This window comes from Oryctolagus cuniculus, chromosome 6 (assembly GCF_964237555.1).
Source record: "Oryctolagus cuniculus chromosome 6, mOryCun1.1, whole genome shotgun sequence".
Classification (NCBI taxonomy): domain Eukaryota; kingdom Metazoa; phylum Chordata; class Mammalia; order Lagomorpha; family Leporidae; genus Oryctolagus; species Oryctolagus cuniculus.
This window is the reverse complement of record NC_091437.1, coordinates 70,952,619-70,972,644: the sequence shown is the minus strand read 5'-3', so window position 1 is coordinate 70,972,644 and position 20,026 is coordinate 70,952,619. Positions and strand designations below refer to the sequence as shown.

The 20,026-nt window shown below is 49.1% G+C and overlaps 1 long non-coding RNA gene across 50 annotated transcripts in view; it reads left to right on the top strand.

Annotated features, from left to right (window-relative positions):
- The window catches only part of LOC138850245 (uncharacterized), a 514,649-nt gene that overhangs the window by 477,723 nt on the left and 16,900 nt on the right, over positions 1–20,026 (top strand). For 49 of the 50 annotated variants that reach the window (XR_011389934.1, XR_011389944.1, XR_011389950.1 and 46 more), the window contains 2 exons: positions 11,575–11,754; positions 13,039–13,202. This is a non-coding gene — a long non-coding RNA (uncharacterized lncRNA). The remainder of the gene's footprint in view (positions 1–11,574; positions 11,755–13,038; positions 13,203–20,026) is intronic. The other variant, XR_011389975.1, reaches the window with a different exon arrangement.

Genomic DNA, 20,026 nt, shown 5'->3' with positions numbered 1-20,026 from the left:
CCTGCCGGTGAACTCTAGCTTCTGAAAGACAATGCCATGCTTTGCTGTTTTCCAAGGCGATTTCTTGACTGTGAATCCCAAGAGTTACAGAGAGAGAGGGAGAGACACACACCGGGGCAGAGGTCTTGCATCCACTGCTTGACTCCCCGGATGGGCAGTGGACAGCACTGGGCCAGGCTCATGCGGGGAGTGAGGAGCTCCATCCAGGTCTCCCACATGGGTGGCAGAGGTCCAAATGCTTGGACCATGTTCCCCTGGTTTTCCCAGACCCCCGAGCAGGGTCCTTAATCTGGACTGCAACAACAGGGACACCAACCAACACCCACAAGGGATTCTGGCATTGCCGGCAGTAGCTTTCCTTTGGATGGCTTCCTTCTCATGTTCCTTTCAGTGCCTTCCCATTCATTCCCATGGTTTTCTCAGGTGGAGGCCCCTAGGCTCTGGCTCTGAGCAGACTTGGGAGTAGGTTGCTCCTGGCATGGTGGGTTGGGTTGGGTGGTCAGGTAGGCAAAGCTGGAAGCAACTGCCCTGGGCATGGCTATGTGGGTGTTGTCTGTGAGCCCCAACATGCCCGCTCCTCTGCAGAACGTGTCTGCTCCTATCCATAGCACTGCTCTTCAGCACTTCCTTTGCATGTGGTGGGGCCAGAAGTTGGAGTTGCACCTACTGTCTGCCTCTGCCTTGCCTCAGCCCTCATTTTCCTGCCATTCTTTCGAGTGACAGAAGGCCGCATCTGCACCCCAATCTCCCCGCATCTTAGTGGGACATGGGGTTCTCCTTGTGATCAGAGTAGGGGACGTTGCAGCTACTCCCAGAGGAGGTCAGCAAGCCTCAGCTCTGCCGCTGCAGGACAGGACTTGTATAGGATCTCGGCTGTGAGGGTCGGATTCCCCACAACTGTGAGGCCCTTGAATGCTTTGTTCACTGGATTTGTGGCAAGTGTCTGGAAAAGTGCACAAGGGAAGGGCTTCCCATATATGTGTAGAGTGAATGATTCCTTGTAGACCTGCCAGGTCGATGAGGGGTCTGGGCAACTGCTACCAACCCTGAGGGCAGCTGTTCTGTGCATATATCAAGGACAGGAGCAGCTGGAACAAGTAGGAAATGTGGCCGGTACGAAGGCATAGCAGCTTCCAATGCCCCTGCCCACATGTGATGCTGGCAAGCCATATCAGGGTTGGCCAGTTCAAGTCTTGGCTGTTGTCCTTGGTGTCCAGCTCCCTGCTAATGAGCCTGGGGAAGTGCCGGATGATGGCCTAAGTAGTTGGACCCCTGGCACCCCTGAGGGGGCCAGATAGAGCTTCAGGCTCCTCAGCCCGGCTTCCCAGAGCCCTGCTTTTTGCAGCCATTTGGGGAGTGACCCAGCAGATAGAAGGACACATTCTCTCTTTCTCTCAGTCTAACTCTGCCTGTGAAAGAAAACATTTCTGATTCTTGAAAAAGGGGAAAGCAGGATTGCCATCTGGGAGGTTTTCCAACCATAGAGGCACATGGCCGGTTCCCACCTGAGTAGAAACATTGGTTCGTGAGGGTGCAGAGAAAGGAAATCAAGAAGTGTGACGCAATGTGCCAGTAGCCCTGTCCACAGAGAAAGGCACCCGTTCCATGCCCGCCATGTCTTAAGTCGCTTCGGTCATCTAAAACATGTAAGATTCATCTCTGCATCACCGCAGTGCTGAAAGGCAGCTACCCACCTGTCGAATATCTGGTCTAAGTAATACGGAATGGTGGAGAAGTCGCTGTATGTACACAGGAAGGTGTTGAAGTAGCAGATCCTTTTTCCCAGGGGGCCCGGGACCAGGGCATCCAGCAGCATCTCTTTAGTGTCTGGCTGTAGGGTCCGCATGGCACAGACCTCTGCCAAGTAGAGCATGGACCCATTTCCATACTAGGGAGGACCAGAAAGGATGTGAGTCAGTGGCAGTTCCAGGGAGCACAGGGGAGCAGACACCCGGGTTGGGAGAAAACCCCAGTTGGGGCCAAGAGGCTGAACAGGGACTGAGGGATGAGAAAGTCCTGCGAGGGGGCCAGCAGTGAAAGATGATTCCGTGCCCCTTGGGGGAGCTAGAAATGAGGGCAACTGTGTGATTTGCTTTGCCACCAGACTGCAGAATGGAAACAAGTGGGCGGAGTAGGATATGAAGCCCCAGGGGAGGCTAGATCCTGAAAAGAGCCATAGTCAGAGGTGTCTGCCTGTGGCGTAATGACCACAGGCGTTCTGCCAAGTGACCTGACTTGAGGCATTACAACGACACATGTGTAGAGCCAGTCCCCAGCCAGCCTGGTCCTTGGAGTTTGTCCTCAGCAGGGCATCACTGCCTTTTAAGAGCCGAATTGTGGCCCCCATCCCCAACACACACGTGGGGTTGTTCTGACACCAGAGCACTTGAGTGTGACTGCTGCAGTTGGGCCAGTAGTCCGCAAGGAGGTGATTGACCTTACCCCCAGAAATGGCGTGGGCCCCATCCCATTACCTTGCTGTGCTCATTGGCAGATGCGACAGGGGCACAGAGAAGCCCAGGGGAGCATAGGAAATGAAACTGTGGATGGAGATGGCAATGAGCCCTCCTGAGAAATCACCTTGGCCATGCCCTGACATGCAGCCACCAGAAATGGGAACAGCGACTCCTGTTGGGAGAGCTGCCCAACCTGGGCTCCTGTGCTTTGAGCAGCCTAGCTGACTGTGCTCCGTGAGAGACAGTGAGTCTGTGTCCTACAGCACCGCTGCCGTGGCAATGCAGCTGAATCCCAGTGCTTCCCAGCAGCCATGCAAGTGTGGCCACAGGGGCAATGTCGTCCCATGGAATAGAACAGGTGGGGGCCAGGCTCCAGTCCTATGTGGTATCTTCACCCTTTTGGTTGAACCCTCTGCCCTTTTGTGTGGGAAAACCTTCCTGGTGGGATCACTGAGTCCTAAAGCTTGGAGAAGACCTGGAAGGCAGTGGAGCTGACTAAGGACTGCACAGGATTCTTGGACTAGGTGGGCAAACATTCAGCACCATGGCCACGCACGATGCTTGTGTGAACAGGGAGTTTCCCAACACCCAGTTGCCAAGGGGCTGAGATTTCTTTGAGAGTGGGATGGGGGTCAGTCACTGAGTGGGAGATCACGAGGCCAAAAGCCAGGGGCGTTCCTCCCTTCAGGATGTGGTTCTAGGCACACCGTGGTCATCTCGTGCCCCAACATGTGGGTACTCCTGGGCCCCTCGCTCCCTCCACACCGGCATTAGCCACGTTGTTGGCCTGACTCACGTGTCCATTGACGATGCCTGTGGCTTCCTCATGTGTTCTGTCTGTGGACTCCAGTGTGGAGCTCTGCAAAGAGAGTGTGTGGCAGCCCAGACCGGAGGCATCAGTGTCGTGCTTGGCTGTCCCCACAGAGAATAATTCCCCCCATGAGGCATTCTGTTACCCAGGTCGGGAAAGTAAGGGCCTCTGTACCCTTGTGCAGCCAGAGAGGTCTCCAGAAGACAAGAGGAGGTCCCCCAACACCCACTTGCCCAACCAGCTGTCCACAAAATAGGGTATGAACACGCAAGACACAGGAGGCTCCAACACGTGAATCGTGTTGCTGGGCAGCAAGAGCCCCTCTTCTTCTGCCACTGTCATGGTGAAGGGAGGGGCAAAGAAGACCCAGATGGGGTCACAGGTGATCCCCTGCCAGGACGGGACTGTTCCGCTACCTGTGGCTGCCTCCTGGGCTGTTCTGTTCCCTGGGGTGGCCTTGCAGTAAGAGGCCACAGACACCCCGTGTGAGAGCGGAGCCAATGTCTCAAGCGCCGGAAAAGGCCAGAGCCTGGCAACGATTGGCAGCAACGAGAGAACATGGTCTTCTCCTGAACGTCTCCCATCAAGTGAGCCGCTAAGGACTGTTGCTATCAGAGTGTAAGTTCTATCACCAAGGAAGTGAGGTCACATCTTCAAAGTTCCATTCTGTGGAGCCTTTCCCTTAAGAAGATATGCCAAGGCCCCTCTGGGCTGCTGCCACAATATCATCCCCTTAACTGTACACAAGGAGACAAACACAGTGCCATTCCTCAGCTCCCTCAAGAGACTTGAATGTAGACAGGGCCCTAAGCCTGCGGACAGAGAGACAGTTGGGTCCCAAACCTCCTTTTCGTATCATTTCCAAACACTCTAGCATGTTCCTTCAGGAAAACCCCTAAGAAACAAGCAAGGTATGGAGACCCATGAAAAGCCAAGGTTAGGGACCCAACAGACTCTAAACTGCATCTTGAGTCGTGGATCCTGCCCCTTCGGGAGATGTGGAGGTCACAGCTTAAAGCGCATCTTCCCCGAATACGGGTTCAGTGTCTCTGGCTATGATAGCAGCCATGTCCAAGAACTCCAGGAGAAGGTGAGAGAGCTCACCTGAAAGCCATGCCCCCAAATTGGCATCAGATCTCCCATCTGCAGCATGCAGGGCCCCAGAAACAGGCCACCTTATCGATAGAGCAAAAGACCTCACAGAAAATCACTAGGGCTGGGGGATCAAATACTGGCTAGGAAGCTTCATTCTGACCACAGAGAGTGGCATCCATTTGAAAATAGGTCTGAGCTCATTCAAATTGTCCAGCCTCTTTAGAAGAGTGCAATACTAAGGATGCCTGAGGAAATAGACTCCTTCCAGGTCTGGTTTGCTTGGTGTTTTATGAAAGAATCTCAGAGGACATGGGCGAAATCATTTTCCTCGCTAGGGAGTCAAGTGAGGGACTTGGCATTAGACTTAGCTTGTAATCCCTAGAGTTTTGGGTGAGCTGCTTTCTTTTCCATGTCCTCCAAGCAATAGGAAGAGCCCTAGTCCTCCCTGCTTCAACCGATAAGACTGGGGAATTAAGAAAGTCATGAACGAGGCCAGGAGTCATTTGGGTACATTTGTAAGATTTATTTATTTAATTTCAAGTCAGTGTTACAGGGAGGCAGAAGAAGACAGACAGAGATAGATAGGTAGATAGATAGATAGGTAGGTAGATAGATAGATAGATAGATAGATAGATAATAGAGTTCTTCCATCCTTTGATTCAGTCCCTAGATGGCCGCAATGATTGGAGCTGTGCCGATGCAATTCCAGCAGCCAGGAGCCTGCTCTGGGTCTCCCAACCGGGTGCCAGAGCCCAAGCATTTGGGCCATCATCCACTGCTTTCCCTGGGCCCAGTAGAGAGCTGGATCAGGAGAGGAGCAGCCGGGACTCAGACCTGCACCCATACGGGATGCCAGCACTGCAGGAGGTGCCTTGACCTATGATGTCACCATGCCATCCATTGCGCTTTCTGTTTTCAAAGAATTCCTATGTATTTGTTTGAAAGGCAGGGACACAGAGATTTTCCATCTGCTGGTTCAGTCCCCCAAAACTTAAGTCAAATAAAGTGCCTCAGACTCCATTTGGGTCAACAACCTGTGTGGCAGGAACCCAAGGATTTGAATCATCACTGACTGTCTTTCCAGGCTGTACGTCTTTCCCAGGCCATTAGCAGGGAGCTGGATAGGCAGTGGAGCAGCCGGGCCTCAAACTGGTGCCCATATGCGATGCCATTGATGCAGGCGGGCGCTTAACCTACTACACTACAGTGCCAGCCCCTCCTAATGACTTCTTATCTCTCATTTTCTTTTGTGCATCATCTATAGGTATCTACTGACACATTGCAATGGGAATCTATAAACTATTCACACCTATAAACATTTAGTTTAGACTTCCACTTCATCCACATAGAAGCAATGTAGTTCCAAATGACTTGCTACAAAATACACATCAGATCCGTATAGTCATTGCAAGTTCTGTGATTTTACTTTAAATTTCATTCCAAGTTGTAAAAGTGATTTCTATTCCATGGCGGTAGTGAAGATCCTGTATGTGTCTTTTCCTTTTCTCTTACCCTGGGGCGCTTTGCCACTTTTTGGTTGTTCTGTGTTGCTGCCATGTAGTGTCGATTTGCTTCCAGGAGAGGGCAATAGAGCTTCCCTGTCAGGCAGGTCTAATGCTGATGCTGTCCCTTAACTTGTCCATAAGAAGATGTCATTTTGGTTGGAAGTTTATTCCTTCAGTTATGTGAAGATAAGCTTTCACACGCTTCAGGCCTGTAAAGTTTCTTGTGAGAAACCTGATCGTCTTACTGAATTTGTAGATTCTCATGCATCGCTTTTGATAATTCTCTGGGGGAGGATTCAAGACCTAGAATTCTTGAGAAGGAAATCCTGGTCAACTCTGGTAGATGTTCTTCCACTGAAGTCACCAAAGTATCCCTTTCTACCAGTCATGCCTAGAGAGTGATTTTCTACACATCCTGTGCACCCCCACCTTGCGGTGTGCTCTAAAGGTACTGATGGCCTGCTGTGTGTTCAATACCACCTGCTGTACTTTGTTCCTACTTGCTGTGGGGACAGGACATGTCTGGTTCACAGTGGATACTGTGGGGTTTCAGCTGAAGGGGTTTTCGTGTGTTTCACTGGATCAACCTCCCTGTCTCCCTCCTCCCTGCCTGTCTCTCTGGCACTCTGCCTTTCAAACAGTAAAATAATTTGACCAGCCAATCTATAGCAGCAGAGAGGCCCTAGTTCACTGGTGGGTGCAGTCAGAAAAATTTTCCCAAAAGGCTGTATGCAAGTTTATTGAGAGCTTTAGTCCTGCCCACCACCGCCTCGGCCACCATCTAATAGTGAATCACATCACCTGCAAAGCAAGCTCGAAACCCAGTAGTAGCCAGTTTCCAGTCTCCCTTCCCCCAGCAATTGCAACTGCCAATTAGTTCTCGGTCTGTGAGTATGCTCTAGATGTTTCATAGAGCTAGCATTATAAACTATTCTCTGCTGTGTCTGGATTCCCTCAACTTGCACCATGGTTTCAAGTTTTGCCTATGCGGTAGCCCGTATCAGTACTTGTATTCTACTTCATGCTGAATTCCATCATACGAGTAGACCATATTGTGTTTATTCATTCATCTACTGATGGACACTGGAGCTGTGGTTGTGTTTTGGCTAGTGTGAATCCTGTGAAGTCTTCTGGGTAAATATTTTTCAAACTTGTTTCCAGTTCTTTTAGATAGCTCGTTGAGAATGCAACAGCAGGTTCATGGTAATTTGAATAGCCTCGAGGTGGTTTGGAAGGGGTATCTATCTCATTGCAGACTTGATTTGTGATGGCCAATGACCAATAATAGTGTGTCCTTTCAATATAGCTCTTGTGCTGTTCGTTTTTGGAGAAATGTCTGTCCTTGCCCTTGGCCATTGTTGAAGTGAAGTTGTGGGTGAACATTGTGATGCTGTGCGTTAAGCCAGTTTTGGGAAAGTGACTTCTCTCCTTTTGCTTGCTTTTCCTAATTTGCTCTCATACAAAGGACTTAGCAGACATCGACTGGAATAAATCATCACTCTTGTGGTGGGCATCTGGTCCAGTGATTAAAGTACCACAAGGGGCATTCATATCCCCTTTTGGAGTCCTTGTTCCTCTGTGCTTCTGATAGAAGAGCCTGCAGATGCACCTGTGAAACAGACTATGCCCCAACGGATGACAAAATGCCACACAATTCCAAGACCCAGATTGAAGTGCTGGCTCCTGGCTTTGGCTTAGTCCAGCCAGCCCTGGCTGTTGCAGGATTTGGGAAGTGAACCAGGGAATGGAAACTACTCTGTCTTTCCCTCGCTGTCACTCTACCTTTCTATACTAAATCAAGAAATATGAAATATGAACCCAGAAATCTTCCAAGGAAATCAGGAAAGATATTAAAAAATAAAAATACAATGAGGGTCATTAGGCTTTGGGTGAGTTTGTTTCCTTCTGTGTTCTAGAAAGAGGACCATCATCTTTAAATGATATCAGCATTTAGTCCACCTCTAAAGAACTGAGCAGACTGTGAATTTTGTCTATTTTAGAGTATTCACTGTAGAATAATGGTTGGCTTTGATGGATTCTTCGTTCAGTTTTCTTGAGATGTGGAAACACACACAACACACACACACACACACACACACACACATTGACAGACACAAGCAAAGTAACGGAGAGAGAGAGAATCTCTATCCACTAATTCACTCTCCAAATACCCACAACGGTCATGGCTGGGCCTTACTGAAACCGGGGATTGAGGTCCCTGTCAAACAGGCTCCATGTGGTGTTCAGCTGATTTGCTCTCTGGCCCTTCTGCCTTCAGCCTTGCACCATGTGACAATGCAATAGTAAGACCTTCATCAGACAAAGCATGCTGATGCCCTGATGTTGGACTTCCCAGGCGCTCTAGGTGTGAGAACTATAAATTTCTGGTCTTCACAGATTATCCAGTCTCAGGCATTGAGTGTTAGCAACACAAACACAGAAACCACATATGCCCCTATACTTGTGGAGTTAACTCCCAGAAGTGACAGTGCCAGTGCAAATGGCAGATCTACTGTAGAACTCTATTGCTAGATTCCCCTTTGATAGAGGTCGCATGGTTTTGCATGTTCATTACCACTCCTCGAGGAGTGTCTTCTTATTCCAATATATGCTGCCAAGTACTTGAATTGTAGCCAAATGAGAGATGTGCAGTTTCTATTTGCATTGCCCTGCACAGGAGAAAGGTGGCGCTCTTTCCATTGGAAGAAAAGCCACTTGTGTCCCTTTTCCTGTCAACTGTCCTTGTCCTTTGCCCATCTTTCTGTTGGAATGTTGGCCATTTCTCCCTCGTTTCCAAGAACAATGTGTACGTTAGGTTTCTTTCGTTTTGATATACTAGGCAGACCACCTACACTTTCCTAGTTGGTATTTGTTTTTCCTTTATCTTGGTTTGCCATGCATGAATTAAGGTTTGTGTGTGGCTGAATATAACAGCCTTTTCATTTATAACTAACGCATTTTGTTTCCGAGTTGGCAGGGCCTTTGCCACTCTTCCCATCTTAACATTATAAAGGAACAGAGACAGAGAGAGAGGAGAGGAGCTCCCAACTGCTAATTCACTTCCCAGTCCTGCAAGTGCCTTGAGATGTGCCAGACTGCAACTGGGAACTGGCAATTCCAACCAGGTCGCCCATGTGAATAGCGTGGAACTTGTTATAGGAACCATTGTTTCCCCAGAGGTATTTTAGTAAGAAACTGGAGTTAGGCTCCTGAGATGAGTATCAAAACCAGGTACTCTGATATGAGAAATGGGCATCGGAACTCACCATCAAAGCATCTAAGCCATTAGGCTAAATTCCTTCTCAACCCATGTTTCTTTTGTTAAGAGTATCCCTTGACTGTCACACCCTTACTTCCCACTCCACAAAAGCAAGCATCAGCCTTGGATTTGTTGGAAGCGCAGTGCACCCTCTACTACTAGACGAGACAGGAAAATAGACTACTAGATGTCCATAATTTCTTCCCAAGTGGGATCTTCTAGAGAAAAGACGGAAAGAGCGTTGCCCTGGGTGTACAGCAAAGAGCCCCTGTAGACACTGATTTTCTCTACACAGTGCACAGCCAGCCATAGAATCCTGGATTATTTTATTTCCAGTTTTTCCCAGACACCTTTTATGGAAGCTATACCAACTTGATGCATTTCCTAAACACGGCTTTTGGAACATAGTGATTCTCCCACCATACCTAACTTCACAGCAGCCCTCCCACCTTTCTTCCTCCTCTGTCTCCTTTAGGGGCATCTTCTCTGACAGGAGTAGAATTTACCTAGAACTTATCAACAAAACATGACGGGCTGAATACTATACGTATTTGGAAACTTTGGAATGGCATATACTTCTATGAAAAAGAGTGAGCATTTGGAGATGCATTTCACTGAACAATGATGTATTTCCTTTTTGATGTGTTTCTCTATTTGTTGACAAAGAGTAGCTGTACATATTGATGTGGTATAATGTAATATTGCCCTACATGCATACATTTAAATGATCATATTAGGTCATCCGCATCCACCACTTCCCTATTCAAGGTTTCTTTGTAGTATGTACATTCAGAAGTCTTTCTTCTAGCTTTTGAGAAAAGACTGTATGTTAGGTGAAGTATTATTATCCTACTATGCACTAGAACACCGGCAGGCTTGTTTTTACAACAAACAAGAGATGAAAGTGCTTTTGAATTCAATGAAAGTAAGGCTCTCTGAGATTTGACTTAGGTATGTCTATAGTATCTGTTGCGGTGGAGTGAGTTAACTTTGGAGAAGAACCCAAGGGCGGTGTGACTTTTGCAAGCATGAGACATTCTTCTAGCTTATAATCCATAGATGGTGTCATTCACGTGAAAGTGTGGTAGATCTTTGTGACCAAGTGGTACTGTTAACTCACATACCTCAACTCTTTGAGCAGAGAGGTCCTGCATGGGAAGTCAGTGCACAGTGACCCCTGTTGAGAATTTCAGAATTAGCACATCAGCGAACACCTGAGGATCTTGACCTGAGCTGCCTCAGCTGTGGAAGCCTGTGGAATCCACTGACTCCTTCCATATTTAGACAGGGCCACGGGGAAGAGGAAGTTCTTTTGTGCCTTCTGAATAAAGTGTATCTTTTGTGGATGACCACTTCTTTCTCTTGGGGTCTACCCACAGAAGTGCTTCATGGGGAACCCTGTTTGCCACAGTGTTTTGTCTTCCCATGCCTGACATGCTCTCATAGGTGTTTTAGCCACATCAGAATGTCTTCAGGGTTGATTCTGAGCCAGGGTGTTATTTGAGGTCATTGTCATTCTGGGAGGCTGCTATATGCAATACTTCCCATGTTGGAGCATTCAGTCTGTTTTGATTCTTTCTATTATTATTATTGTTATTATTATTGTTATTATATCTGTGCTCTATTTATTAATATCTAGTATCTATTTTTATAGAAAGCTTTTATTTACTAGATAAATTACATAAGTACAGCTTTCAGATTGTAGCTGTTCTTCCCACCTACCTGCCCTCCCACCCCCAAACCACCCCACCCCCTACTCCCTCTCGCATCCCATTCTTCATGAAGATTCATTTTTTATTATCTTTATATAGAGACCAACTCTATACTCAGTAAAGATTTTCACAGCTTGCACCCACACTGACATGCAAAGTGGAAAGTAATGTTTGAAGGCTAGTGTTACCGTGAATTCTCATAGTACACCACGTTAAGGACAGAGGTCCTACAGGAGGAGCAAGTGCACAGTGACTTCTGTTGTTGATTTAACAATTGACACTCTTATTTATGATGTCAGTGATCAGCCGAGGCTCTTGTGACGAGCTGCTAAGGGTATGGATGCCTCTGGAGTTCACAAACTCTGCCCTTGTTTAGATAAGGCCATCCTTCAAGCGGAATTTCTCTCCAGCATTCAGAGAAAGAAGGTACCTCCTTCTTGGATGGCTCCTTCTTTCCCCTGGGATCTCACTCACGGAGATCTTTCATTTCTACTATCAATTGATAATCTATCTCAGCCAGTTCTCCTTTTTTTTCTTGTTGTAGCTTGGCCTTAACTCAAAGAATCTTAGGTTGTTCTTCAAACTTGAGGCAAGAGGATTGGACATAAGACATTGCTTTCAGTATTGTCAGAGTTTTGTATCTTTGTGATTGTGGCAAGTAGCATGCTTACAATTTCCTTTAGATAAATGACCACAGTGGCTGACATACTGATGTGTTTTCTTTTTTCATTGTCAGAAACTCTCACTTCGAAGAGTAACAGTGTGTTGACTGACGTAACTTGGAGTTCCAATGGAAGCGATGTGTCAAAGGAAGTGAAGACACACTCTGAATCACATAGGGATAATGGACACGGTTCTAGAATGTAGAGGCTTTGGAACGGGGATATTTTGGGTCTAGAAGATGGGGCCAGTGATGGTAAGTTTCTAATGTTGTCAGAAAGTCAGGTTTTGTTCCATATTGGATTCATTATTGGGTGAAGAATTCATTCTCAAAGTTATTATAGGTTTTGATGTTTTTGTGAGGCTTAGCCTGTATGCCAAGCCTTTCGAAATGCTTTCTGATGTAACGTTTCTTACAGTAACGACTAAGAGCTAGGACTGGTATTATTGGTAACAACTTGAGTTTGGATGTGTAAACTCTGTTGGGGTTCATTGTTAGATCCCCTTGAGTTCAAAGCCAGTTCTCTGAACTCCTACCGAATGCTACACCCACACTACTGCCTGGCTAACTTGTGGTTATTGGGACAAGACTAGAACAGTGCATGTGTGATGGGAGTGTAACTTTCACCAGTTTTGTTTGCTGTGAGTAGTTTGTGTTGCCTCATGGTTTAGACAGTTGAAAATAGGGTTTCTCAGTCTTGGCACTGTTATCGCTTGGGTCCAGATACCTCTGTCGTGAGGAGGAGGACGTTCCTGTGTGTTGCAGAAAGTTTTAGAGTTTCTCCAATGTCTCCCCAGTACATTACAGTGACAGCATCAGTCCCCGTGGACACTCCCAAAGAGGTCTTCTGAGGTGAGGCATCCCCTGAAGGACACACCCCAGTTGATAGACACAGACAAGAATTGTAGAAATCATGTACTTTTCCAAATCTTAAAAGAGATAGCTTAACTAGACTATTTAGACATCTTAATGCACTCAAAGTAAGCTGGTAACTTTTCATCCTCACCGTTCCTATTAGCGACTTACGCTTAATATGAGCAAGTTAGGTTTGTAGAGACAGCCTCTCTAGAAGATGGCCAATATCCTTTTTGCTTTTGCACTTGGCTGAGTTATTTCCTTTGATATCTGCTGGGTCTTCTGAGCTGAAAATATCCTCCTTTTACAAGGACATTTGGGACTGAGGGCATTCCCTGTTTAGTGGTAAGGACAATCACCTTAATGATGTGAAGTGAAAAAGATCATGGTTTGTACGAAAGGAGGTAAATACAACATGCACAGTTAGCTAGTTACTTGCACAGGCAATGGAGACTCGGCAAGGGTATCCAAGAGCTAACAAATGTGGTTAACTTTGATTGGGTGGGGTTACGAGATGCGAGAAACCAAGTGACTAGAAAAGAGGCCAGGGATAACTTTTTCACTGTCTGAATGTAGTTTTAACCTTTATTCAGGAACAGGGCTATACTAACTACTGAGAATACAAATAGTTGTAAACCATTTAATGATTTGAAATGAAGTAAGTTGCAACTTGTGCCTTTTTAGGTGAATTGCATTTCCCTGACTGGGAGCTCGACAGGGACAGGGAAGGTGCTGGTGAATGTAACGAGCTTGAAGATGGCAAGGGTGCCGTGGGTCCCTCAGACTGTGCTTCTTGTGCAAGTCGGCAGTCTTTGACGAGTGATGACAGGCTCTCTGAGTTTGCTAAGGTAAGAATGGATCGTTTCAGAAACTCCTATTCTTTTATAACATATGTTCATCAAGGCCTTTTGGTGTTTCTCCCACCGTTCCTTCTCAGGGATCATCCTTTTCACTCGCAGAGCTTTCTTTTGAGCTCCACACCTTGGTCCTTAACTCACATGCTGGTGCTGTGCTTCTCAACATGGGGAAATATGGAGCTCTCTCCCCCCTGACTCTCCACTGCCAACTAGGCAATGAACTTTGGTTGTCCCTCCAGGGCCCTAGTACAGATATGTCAGGGTTTGCTTAGTTGAGTATGCAGCATTTACATCATTGTAATTCCATAAGGAATCTTGATCATCAAGACCAGTGCTAATTATCATGATGCTCTTGAACAATGAGTTGTGTTACTTGGATTTTTTAAAAAAAACGTATTTGTGTGAAAGGCAGTGGGGCCGAGAGATTGTCCATCTGCTGGGTTCATTCCCTGAATGCTCGCAGCAGCCAAGGGCTGGGTCAGGCTGAATCCAGGAGCCTGAAACTGCATTTGGGTCTAGCACTCGTGTGCCAGGGCTCCAGGTACTTGAGGCTTCTCTGACCACCTCTCTGGGTGCACATGAGCAAGAAGGTGGAATCTGAATTGGAGCCAGGACTCAAACCCATGCCCTCTGCCCTGGGGTGTATGCATCCCCAAGTGGCATCTTGACCAATGCGTGAAACACCTGCTCCCCATATTGACCCTTTCTTAGGTCATTTTGCTGAACATTCATAGAATCCTCATATTTCTTCATTGTCTTACAGTCTCATAAACATTTCTATACTTAACAGACTTTCTCTCAGTTTCATTTTCTTGGTGAATGTTTCCCTACCACCTCCTAGTTGCTCCAATGTGGATTCAAGATGCTTTTCTCTTTGTGGATGTTGTCACCCTGGGGTTTCTGTTCCCCATCATTCTAGGAATGTGTTCACTTCTTTGCTGATGGTGCTCCTTGATCTTGCATTTCATGTTTTCCTCAGAGTTTTTTTTTTTCCACGCTTGATTTTGTAAAAAGTTTTATGTATTTATTTATATTTATTTAGTTGACAGGTAGAGTTATCGACAGTGAGAGAGACAGAGACAGAGAGAAAGGTCTTCCTTCTGTTGGTTCACTCCCCAAATGGCCCCCATGGCCTGCGCTGTGCTGATCTGAAGCCAGGAGCCAGGTGCTTCTTCCAGGTCTCCCATGCGGGTGCAGGGCCCAAGCACTTGGGCCATTCTTCACTGCCCTCCCGGGCCACAGCAGAGAGCTGGACTGGAAGAGGGCAACCGGGACTAGAACTCAGCATACATATGGGAAGCCAGCACCGCAGGCAGAGGAATAACCAAGGGAGCTAGGGTGCAGGCCCCTCCACCCTTGATTTTCTGGAGCACATCTTCTGGCAGGTTCTGAGCAATGGCATACAGAAGCGTTTTTGATGCTTGGCATCTCTAACTATGCTTTGATCTTACTGTCCTGTAATGTAGGATTGAAAACATGTATGTACTTTTAGGTTGGAAATGGTTTTTCCCAAGTTCTGAAGGCACTGATGCATTGTCTTTCAGCTCAAGGATTTTGTGAGTCAGGCTGAAGCTTCTCATTTTTGATCTTTGAAGGTTTTGGTGTTGCTAGTGGTTTTCAGCAGTTAATTGGGACGTGCTTTGGTATGTTTTTCTGCTTAGCGTTTGTCAAGTGTTTTGGATCTGTGGGGTTCTAGGTGTCGCCAGGACCACCCCCAGGTTTGCTCATCTGTAGGACACTGGAGATGTGGTGTAGAGGCATCTCAGGGCTATAGGGAAAGGAGAGGAAGCTGTGTCATCAATTCCCCATGCTCGTCTCCCAGTAGATTCACCTAACATGGACAAGCTATGGAAGTTGTGCTCTTCTTGGAGAGCTCTAGCTATTCAATGGGCACGTTTTGACTGGGGCTCCTACTCGGTGTTCTCTCTTCCTACCCTGTCCTAGAATCCCAGGCTTCCAGAAGGCAAATCCATATCAGTATAAACTGTACATTTTCGCAGTTTCGGCATACATTGTCCAATGTCTGTTCATTTGTCTAAATAGGAACATGAGATATCTTTCCCATGATCATGGCATATATTTAGAGCACCTGTGGTTTCTGTGGTAGTGTTTTACCATGACCACTAGACCGATCTTTGGTTTTCTTGGCTCAAGTTACTCCTTTAGTACATTATTTGTATTTTAATTGTTTTCAAGATACATTTATTAAAGGCAGAGTTACAGGGAGGCTGGGAGAGTGAGAGAGCGACCTCCAATCTGCAGGTTCCCTCTGCAAATGGCTGCAATGGCTGGGAGTGAGCCGATCGAAAGCCTACAAGTGTGCAGGGGCCAAACCATTTGTGCCAAACCCTACTGCTTTCCCAGGCCATAGCAGAGTACTGGATCAGAAGAGGAGCAGCCGGGCCTCGAACAGGCGGCCCCATGGGATGTCGGCACTGTAGGCATCACCTTTCCCTGCTATGCCACAGTGGCAGCCCCTGTGCTTTCATGTTTGAAAGAATTCTGACTCATTGGTTGGAAGGCAGAGACACAGAGATGTTCCAGCTGCTGGTTCGGTCCCCAAATACTTGAGTCAAGTACAGTGTCTCCAACGCAGCATGTGTCTCCAACCTGCGGGGCAGGGACCCAGGTGTTTGAAATATCACTTCCTGTCTCCCAGGCTGTATGTCTCTCCCTGGCCATTAGCAGGGAGCTGGGTAGGAAGCAGAGCAGCTGGGACTCAAACGGGCACCCATGTGGGATGCCTTTGCTGCAGGTGGATACTTCACCTGAATACATACAAATCTCTGTGTATATATATGTATACATTCATGAAATTTTTATCAGTGTTGGCTTCCCAAGATTGTGCACTTTTATTATGTGCATTTCCCACTGAATCTCACAGGGAATTCTCTCTAGTGACTAGGGCTGAGTTGTGTTCTTGGGACATTTTGCTGGTCATTGGTGACACACATCATTTGGAAAACACTGTATAGAGGGGACCACCATCTGAGCCTAAAGGGCTTTAAGCAGCAAACTCCCAAAGCTCGTGGGAGCAAGTGTACAAGCAGTGAGAGCGTTGTTCTCGCCAGATACCGATGGATGTATGAATTGCGCTTCAGAAATAACCCTGAGGGACTCTCTCCACGAGACAGCATGGGGCTCCATGTAGAAGCCTCAGAACTGAAAGAGCACTCATGGTGTGGCATCCTTGCATGGGGAGACACACCCCTCTCGAATCTGCATGAATGTCTTTGTCTGTGGATCTAGAGAATGGTCTCTAATTAGCAGGGCAGGGAAGGGATAAAGAGGAAGAAGGACACTCATGGTCTACCATGTATACTACTTTAATGAAAGGCCTAACCAACTGGTACTAATCATGGTGAACTATATACATAGGAAAATCTAGGAGGAATCCGTGAAATTGGTGATGATGTGACCACCCATCTGAGAGAGGGAGGCCAGTCTCCCAGGCACTGGGTTGTTGCTTGGTCGGCGGGGAACGGAGCGAGTGTCACGGTGCAGTCCCCGAGCCCACAGATGAACTCTGCAGCCCCCACTCTCTGCCTGCATGGGGGACTCAGTCATGCTGATGTTCTCCAAGGCCTGATGTTCTTGGCCTTGAGGATGAGGTGGACATTCTAGCAGAGGGGCTGGAGTAGGCAGGACAGGTTGTAGCTGCAGGACACAGAAGCAGCCATGAGTGCACTCTTGCTCATCTCAGGCTCCCTCCAGGGCCCGCCCTGCAGCCGCAGTCCTGGAGCCCCGCACTGCCCATGGGTAAGGCCCTCTGCTGACCAAGGAGCCATGGGTAGCCCTCTCCTCAGTGCACAACAGGAGAACCTTCCCCATCTGCCACCCTGGACATCCCGCAATCCCTGCCCAGCACTCACCTCTTAGTGTCACTGAGCCTCTCCATGGATTGGAACCACAGTGCAAACTCTGCGTCGCGCAGCAAAGTATATTGACTGGCTGCCACCTGGAGCCGCTGCATTTCTTGGAGAACTTTTATCTCCTGGGGCAAGAGGGGCAGAGAGGATGCTGACAGGCCTGCACTGGGACTGGTGGAGGGGCACACTGTGGCAGGGGCAGGGGGCTGGCCTCTGGGTCTTTTAGCTAGAGAAGCCTTCCCTGGCCATCCCTTCCAGGCTCCAAGCTGTCTTCTGAGTAGCATACACACAGCCCCTCGCCCAGGAAGGAAGTTCTCCTGGATTCCAGTCCCTTAGCCACAGCCTCCCTAGGGATGCTCTCCTCCTTCTGTGTGTATCCATCCCAGTGGAGAGAGCAGACAGACACGCATGGGCTGGAGCCTGGGCTTTCTGCCCAGGGCATCTCTGACCCCTCCATCCCCTCTGTGCCTGGAAGATAGGGCAGAGCTACTCACCTTTGTCATTTTCAGCATGTTGTTTTTTCCCTGGAAGGCAGAGTCCATCAGAACAGCCCCTGGCCTGTGACTAGCCCCTGGCCCTGCCCTCTGGGTAGGAGGAAGGAAAAGAAGGTGTCCCTGGGACAGGCTGTTAGCTCTGCAGAAGGGGACATGGTGGCTGAGGCTCAGGGAACTGCTGTCCCCACCATGTCTGATGGCAGGCAGGGAAAGTGAGGCCTGGGAATGGATGGGTGCACTGAGGCATGTGGGTGCTGCCTGACCTCACAGGGGCCCAATTTCTCTCCTTCCCTTGGGTGCCACCCAACTCAGAGGCTGAGCAGGCTCAGCCAAGACCTTGTGCAGCTTTGCAGTCAGGGACTCTGGCTATCCAGCTTCAACCGTTGGGGGACAGGGGTGGGCACCTGGTTGCAGGCTCCCGCACTCAGAGGGGATATGCAGGTGAGCCCTCCTCCCTGGGACAGCTTGTGAGGCCTCCGGAGACATGGGCAGCAAGGAGCTGGGGGCTGAGAGCTCAGCCCAGGACCCTCCCCCCAAGCCTCAGGGTCCTGGAGCCTGCCCCACCCATGGCAAGTTCACTCACATCTACGAAGTCCTTCATGGCGATGTCCAGCCTATCCAGATACATGATGAAAGTGCCAAGGAAGGGGACGGCTCCCTGTGCCATGAGGTGGTGGTGGTGGTGAGCAGCTGTTCTCAGGTGCCACCAAGGCCCGGCCCCTGAGATGCACTCCACCCCAGCTGCTGGAGCCCTGGCCACATTCCCCATTGGGAAGCTCCCCGCCCCTAAAGTGCCTTTCCCAATTCTCCCTGCATCCAGCCAACTGCCTCTAGAATCGGACAACCCTGGGAGCTCTGATGGCATGATAACAAGTCAGCTTGTGGGGTGCCAGCCCCAGCTCAGGCCCAAGTCTGCTGGGAGCCCTTCAGCTCAGGCCCTCAGCTCTGGTCTCTCAACTGGGGTCTCTCAGCTACTGTGGTGATGGGCGCGGGCAAACAAGGGAGGCAGAAGGCCCTGCTCCCTTGACATGGGCCCCCAATGGGAGACAGGAGCCCCTGCCCCCCCCTCCCCAGGCACACTTGCCTTCTTCTGCAGCCGCTGCCGCATCTGTGTTCTCTGGGGGTTCTTCTCCCGGGCGGGCAACCTGCAGATCGCCATCTGCCAGGGTCAGGGTCACGTTCAGGGAGATAGTCCTTTCCTGACCGGCCCACATTTGTGCAAACCACCTTGAGCCCTGCATGTCTGGCTCACTTCCATTGGTATAATGCCCACCCTGCACTCCCCTCCTCCCACAAGGTGCTCTGTATGGATTCATGCAGCTCCCACTGGGAAGGTGGCTTTGGGGGATTGACCACGCCTCCCTGTGCCTGCTCCTCAGCTGGAGAGGGTGCTGGCCTCCCCTCCCACCTCAGGTCCCCCTTGCCCTAAGTATCCTTTGACTGACCTGTGCCTCAGCGTGTCCCTGAGAGGAAGCCAGGCCCAGCACCCCATACCCTGCCTCCCTGGATGCACATGAGGCTCCCTGTGCAGACTGAGAGACAGGCTCATGCTGCTTGCTTCTCTCCTCGAGAAGACAGAAGTTCTGCTCCCAGGGCAGCCAGTAAGACCCAATGCTTGGCATCCCACTCGACTGCTCAGCCCCTGGCATTCCCAAGCTGTGCAATGTGTGGGGCAGGCTTGGCAGCCCTCCCCATGGAAGGCTGCAACAGAGAACACTGTAGCAGGCCTGGTTTCCCAAGGACCTCTAGGGCCCCAGCACAGATGGAAGGAAGCCCTTGCTGCCGCATCCACCTCACAGCCTGGGGGAAGCAGGAACAGCATGGGAGCCAGAGACCTGTGGGTGCTCACAGCCCCCTCTGAGAGCCAAGCTGCTCTTGCTGCAGCCCATTCCCATTGCCCTCTGAGCCCGACTGCATCCCACGACCTGTGAACACAGCCCTCTCTTGGCCTGTTGTCCTAGCAGGCACATCCCAGGTTTTCTTTTCAAGCACACTTTCAGTGACACCAAAAGCTCCCCTCTGCCCTGATGCCCTTACAGCCACACCCCTTCCCCTCCTGCCAAGCCCTCACCCCTGTCCCTGAGCCCCCACTTTACCTTCATGGGCACATCTCTGTTGACTTTTTTGTCCTGTGTGCAAAGACGCTGAAATTTCCTGGCACTTTTTCTGTTGTGAGGGGAAAACCAGGAGATATTTGGATGGAATGGTGAGGTGGTGGATCAAACCCCTTTGGTTTAAGAACAAAGATCAGAGGATCCACCCTGCCTGGTAGTATCTTCTGTTTCGATTGTGTGTGTGTATGTGTGTGTGTGTGTGTGCGTGTGTGAGTGTTTACAGAGTTGGAGTGCCCAGGCAGGTCCAGTGCTGCGTGGTGCACAGGCACAAGTATGTAGTTTGGAAGCCACATGTGCCTGACTAATGGAAATGTCATCCTGAGGCAGAAACCCAGTCC